This window comes from Vigna unguiculata, chromosome 3 (assembly GCF_037176805.1).
Source record: "Vigna unguiculata cultivar grain cowpea cultivar isolate G323 ecotype 2 chromosome 3, ASM3717680v1, whole genome shotgun sequence".
Lineage (NCBI taxonomy): Eukaryota > Viridiplantae > Streptophyta > Magnoliopsida > Fabales > Fabaceae > Vigna > Vigna unguiculata.
This window is the reverse complement of record NC_140794.1, coordinates 36,841,477-36,847,762: the sequence shown is the minus strand read 5'-3', so window position 1 is coordinate 36,847,762 and position 6,286 is coordinate 36,841,477.

Below are 6,286 nucleotides of genomic sequence, written 5' to 3'. Positions count from 1 at the left end.
CTTTTCCTTGAAACTTTTGGAGGGTTCCTCTTTGACTTGCTTACCCTCCCTCTTGAATTCTTTCTTGGTATAAGAGTTAGAGTAGTCATTTCGACAATTTTTCCTTAGAATTTGTTGCTCTACCTTTATGCAAAGTTGAACCAAGTCATTTAAGTCTTGGTAGGGCAACAATTCTACTCTATCTCTTATCTCAAGACTTAAACCACTAAGAAACCTTGCAATAGTGGTATCCTCGGACTCCCTAATCCCAGCCGTCATCATATATAACTCCATCTTTTGTCTATATTCTTCCACTTTCATTTTATTTTGATGGAGTCTTTGGAGCTTATCCATTAGCTCTCTATGATAATAGGAGGGAATATGTCTTCTCCTAAGGGCTCCTTTGAGGTCATTCCAATATTTGACCTCGGGACTTTGATTGATTCTCCTATCTCTTTCGAGGGCAGTCCACCAATACATAACATTGCCCTGGAAGCTAAGGGTGGCTAAGGGTACTTTCCTCTCCTCACTTATTTGATGGCAAGCAAAGAGTTGCTCAACCTTCATTTCCCAATCAAGATAAGCTTCAACATCATCTTTCCCATAAAAGTGAGGGAGGTCTATTCTAATGGCTCTTGGTTCCCTAGGCTCTCTTCTTTCTCTTCTTAGAGGAGGAGGAGGTTGATAGAAGTTGTCAACTAGTCTACTATCTTCTTCATAGTGTGTGACTAGTGTTGGAGTGTGGGAGTACAAATGTTGACTCCTATTACTCATCCTCTCATGCAACCTTTCCATATTTCTTGTTCCCCTCCTCTCTTCATCTAAAAGTTGATGAAATCTATCTCTTTCTTGTTTTTCCCTTTCCCTTGCAATTATTTCATCTTCCTTCCAACGTAGTAGTGCTCTCAAATCAAAGGCAATTTGTTTCAAACTTATTTCTTCTTCATTTGAAGCACTCATACATTGAGAAGGAGGTTGAGACATTTTTTTTTTTAAGATTTTGGTCTTTCAAAGAAAATTTCAAAGAAAAAGTAGATAGCAAAAGCTTTTAGTTCTCCTTCAGGAAAGAGAGGTGAATCACTTGGATTGCTTACATACCAAGTCTTTCCTAGCCAAGGGAACTTGAAACTTTTGTACAAAACTTCTTAAATGAAATTAATTCAAAGACTAAGTTGACACACACTAAATTATCAAACAAGAAAATTAAAAACAAGAAAGATTATAAGCTATATGCGGCCTAAGTTTTGGTAGAAGTAGAAGGCACTTGGAACCTTCAAACTTCACCACTAAAAGCGCTTCACTAATGTATAGAAGAGGTTCTAGTTAGGAGATGGGATTGAGTACCTAAGACTCCCCCAAGACACCTAACTAGGCCATGAACACAAGAAGGAAAGCATTACAATTTTACAACTCAATTTGAATACAATCAAAGTGCGCAAAATGTAAAAGGTCTTCTTGGCTTTGTCTTCTTGGCTTGGTCCTCACAAGTGTTTCACTCTTGCACTTCCTCTTGATCTCACCAAAGAGGATTCTCTTTCGGGACTAGGTACTCCACCTCCTAGGATGCTACCTTAGAAAAATTAGATCACCTCCAAAAAGAAGTATGCACCAAATATAGAAACCAAACCAAAAGAGGTCAAGAAATAAAGCAAGAAAAGCACAAAATTATAATTGCTAAACCAAAAGTGAATAATGCCATGACAAACTCAAAGGATCACCAAAGAAATGACAAACTAGAAATAAGGTAAAGAAACAAGATAAGCACTCAAATGAATTACCTAATGAATGGCACTAGAATGGATGAAAACAACCAAAATAAGCTAGAAAACTGCACTGAAATTTGATTTTTCACTCACTGTCAGTCCAAAAACGTGAATTCAGGCCTCTGCTTCAGATATTTTTCATTTTTTCATTTCTCAACATTTTTCAATGATTCTTTTTTTCAATTTTTCGTCTATGTCTTAGCTAAAAGAGGAAAAAATTAGATTTGGATTTGCACCGGCCAATTTTTTATGATAAATCAAATACAAACAGTGTGCAGTCAGACAGAAACTGGAACAGCAGTAAAATGCAACAAAATAATGCTCTCAAACTCAAGTGATGGTAGTGATTCTAGTGTACTTCTTTTGCCACTTTCTTTTTATCTTTTCTTTTGATTCTTTTTGGCACTTGCTTGTATTATTTTTGTGCTCTTTTTCTTTCTTTTTATAGCTCTTACAGCAGCTAGTTTCCACCACAAAACAGAATCACCACCACACTATGCTTGATCATTTGCATTTTAATGGAAACAAAAAGCACAAAGGAGAAGGAAACTTAAAGGAATCAAAAGAAGATCATGAAACACAATGAAACACAATGGAAATTGACTCTAAGACATTGCTAAGATCTAAATAGCAATCTGAACTCAAAAACAGAAATGAAAAAGCACCAAAGCACAATTAATTGAAAGGAAATTTAGTGTGGTTTATGGTGATTTTAAGCAAGCACAAGGAAAATTCCCACTGGACATTAAGATAACTAAGGTTATCTAGATGTGAAGGTTCATTTCCAAGGCTCAAAGAGAGAAGAGAGTGTTAATTTTTAAGGATTAAAAACTGCACTCAAATCTGAAAAAAATTCAGCAACACATCACCAACAAATTCAAAGAAAATTAAAAGTTAAACAAGGAATTAATGACATATATGGACTAAACATGACTCTAGACAAAACATATGGATCTTAAAATCAAAATAAAATCAAGAATCAAGAGAATGAACTGAACAAAAAAAACAAATACTCAATTAAAATGAAAAGTAAATGGTAGAAACCAAATAGAACACCTAAAGCACACAAGGATGGTTCAAGATGAAGCAAATGAAGATGAACCAAAGTAAAAAGACATTAATACTCAAAATAAAATGAACAAAAACAGCAAGACAAATAGGAGAAGTGATGAACAACACGGAATTGAAAAAAAAATGGAGAAGAAGCACTTAACTCACTAAAACCAAGGCTCATGATACCACATGATGGCTTCTTCTTGTCTCCATTGATGCTTGCATGAAGAATGGAGGCTCCATGAATGGTGTTGGATGCAGAAGCATGAAGGAAAGAAGCTTAAGGTGTTTGGTTTGGTGTAGGTGAAAGGATTCTTAAGAGAGGTGAGGCCAACTCCTAAGGAAGAAGACTAGAGTAAACTAGAGAAGAGTTTACTCTAAGGTGAGCTCAAAAGAGATTTGTGCACAAATTTGGGCAGCAATTCATTACTCAATTTCAAGCTGAAAAATACATCTCCTAAGCCTTCTATTTATAAGCTAAAATGAGACCAAGGGGTCTCCAAAAAGTGGAGGGAAAAAGGAGTCTAGAAAGTTGAATTTTGGAGCCAAAAAGGAGCATGTGGGAGGTGTGACTTGCCACCTAAGCAAGTCACACTTGTCTTGCCATGGGAAGATAACTCTCATCCTTGGAGAGCAAGTTTGAGAAGCTTCTAGGCTTTTCTAGAGTAGACACACTACTCTTGGCCCATTTGGCCCAATTCCCCTTTTTGGTCCAAAATTACTTCTAAAGCCCAATTTCCTCTAAGGCCCAATACATGGCCCAAAGAAAACCCTATTCTACTGGGCCCAAAATACAAAGCCCAAAATAAAATCCTAATCTAGTATTTACAAGCAAAATGTCCTAGGCTAGGTCTTCACATCTTCCTTGGCCCATGTGAAGTTCATCTTGGGCCTTGCATGCGCATTTAAGGCCCATTCCTCTTGTATTCTCCTAGCCATGGCTCTTGTTGTAGGTCCCTTGGCTCGAGGCATCTCATCAGAGCATGTGACGGGTTTTCTCTTTTTGTTAGGTGTTTTTCCTTTGCTTTCCATAAGTTTCCTTCATCTGCCATGATAGATGTTTAGGATATATTTTGATGTTGCTGCAGTATTCTTTTTCTCACCTCTGAATCGTGTTTGCAAACAACATCATGCCATTATTTTCTCTCTTCTTTTGTTTAGTTTAGTCATGTGAATATGGGTGCTAGTAGTGTTAGCTTTTACAAGCTTCTTGATTTAATGGTGTGCATGGGGTTGGTTAATCTTGTTTCATTGCAGTCACATTATACAGATAAAAGCTTTGGTTCTTTTCTCTTTGCTTTCATTTTAAAAATAAACCACAAATCATTAGTTTAATGTTGAGTTATGTAGATGTATGGTGTAGTAAAATAGTTTCGGGGAAGAGTTCTTTAGTATCCTTTTTCATGTTATATTTTGGTTCAATCTTGTTTTTCTCTCTCCATTGGTAGCCATGCACTTAAGGGTTTGAGACTTGTTATTGTGACGTGAAATTAGTATGGGTTTGGGTCCTTTATTTTCTCTTTCAATTCTTACTGCAGTTTGGTTTTATTCATACCACATATGTTTCATTTGAGAGCATAACTTTTCCTTCTTTGCTTTCATTCACGCTGCAGGAGATCTTTCTTCCTTGTTGTCATTTCGGAAATTTTATTCACATGCAAATGTGAGGATTCATGGGTTCATGGAGTGTGTTTTTCTCTCTCTTCCTCTTTCTTATCACTTTCATGTAAAGTTTTCTCTTTCTTTTACATTCTCTTTCTTTGTTTTCTTCTCTCATGCATGGGTCCACATGTACAATTACATTCCTCTTTCCTAAGTTTAACCACACGTAAAAGTAGACTAATTAATAGTGCAAGGTTTCCTTTTTTTTAGTCATGGGTCCCACTTGTTGCTTAAAGATACAATTCATTTCCATGGCTCACATTGTTTTCATTTTTTTTTTATGTTGTGTCCAGACCATGATTTAAATGAGTTGCTTTATATTTATAAATTGGGTAATGCATGGGTGGGGTCCACATATAAATATAATTTCTCTTTTTTCCTTGTGCTTTTCTCTTTCATGTAAATGTAAATGTGAGTGTAGTGTATGTTTTAGTGATGCATGTGGTTTCATATTAACTTGTTTATTGTTTCATTCTTTAAATTTTTGGTTCTCTTTAAATTTTCATATTTTTGGTTGGTGCTTCTCATATGGTTTTACTAATTATTTTATGTGTCAATGTGTTGGTGGGATATTATGAGATTGGTGGTTCTTCTTGGTTTTCATGGGTTGCATGGTTATGTGGTTTAATTGGTGGTATGAGGATAATTACTTCTGTGTGATGTTATACTATGTTTAAATGAATCTCACTCGTTTGGTTCATTGTATGAATGCATTATTTGATAAGTTGATGGGTTTATGTTATGGAACTTATTTTCCCATGCATGATGTGATGGTGTATATTTTGTTGGCAATATTTAATTCTCATGGGTTGTATGTTGGGAGTATTTTGCCTTGCTTGAAAACTCTTGGGGGAATTAAGTGTTGTGTGAGGTTTTCCATACCTAGGAACCCAGTGAAGACTTTCGCCTGTGTGAAGCAGTGGAAAGGGGTCCTCTTCGCCTGTGTGAAGCAGTGGTAGAGGATTGGTTTGAGTGTTGTACCCTCTCGCTTTTGTGAAGCAGTGGGGAGAGGATAGATGTTTCACCTTATTTCGGCTCGTTGCGAGTATAGTGCCCGATGTGCGATGCATCGACGTTTTTACTCATAATTCCTTGAGGGATAAGGGAGACAGTCTGGTTGCATTAAGCGAGACACATCGAACCATCTATTCTAGGAAACTAGATGTTGTTGTGGGGTGAGAGGCAGCAGAAAACCAAAGCTTGATTATGATCACTATATTTGAAGAATTGAGATGAATGTGATGCTATGTTTGGTTTGGCATGATTGAATGAATTTTGATTAAGTGTTACTTGAATGTGATGTTGAGTATTATTGGACATATTTTATTTATGAATTTATTTTATGAATATCATTGATTATGGTTAGCTTACCCCTATTTGTTTGTTTGTGTGTTTGTTGTATGTGCAATGATCGTATAACGTGTGTGTTATACGGGAGCAGATGATATTGCAGATAATCTTGGCATGAAGTAGATTGACGAGAGGCTGGGGTGGACTCGGGAGTTTTTATAATATATTTAGTTGTTTTAATTCAGATAGTAAAAATTATGTAATTTTCTTTTGGTCGCAAATGTTATTAGAAGTTTTTGACAAAGTGACGGTTTGAATTATGTAATTTAAATTAAATTAAAAGTTTTTATTAGTACAGTTTCAATGTTAATTCCTTTTTCGTTAAACGCAAAAAATTTCTAACGTTCCGTGACGTCCCAAAATTGGGGTGTTACACTGGGCGCTTCTCCTGCATCAATACATAACCCAACCCCTAATAAGAAGTATCACAGTATACTTCAAAAGTCTTAGCCGTATCTGGAATTGCCAAGATAGGAGAT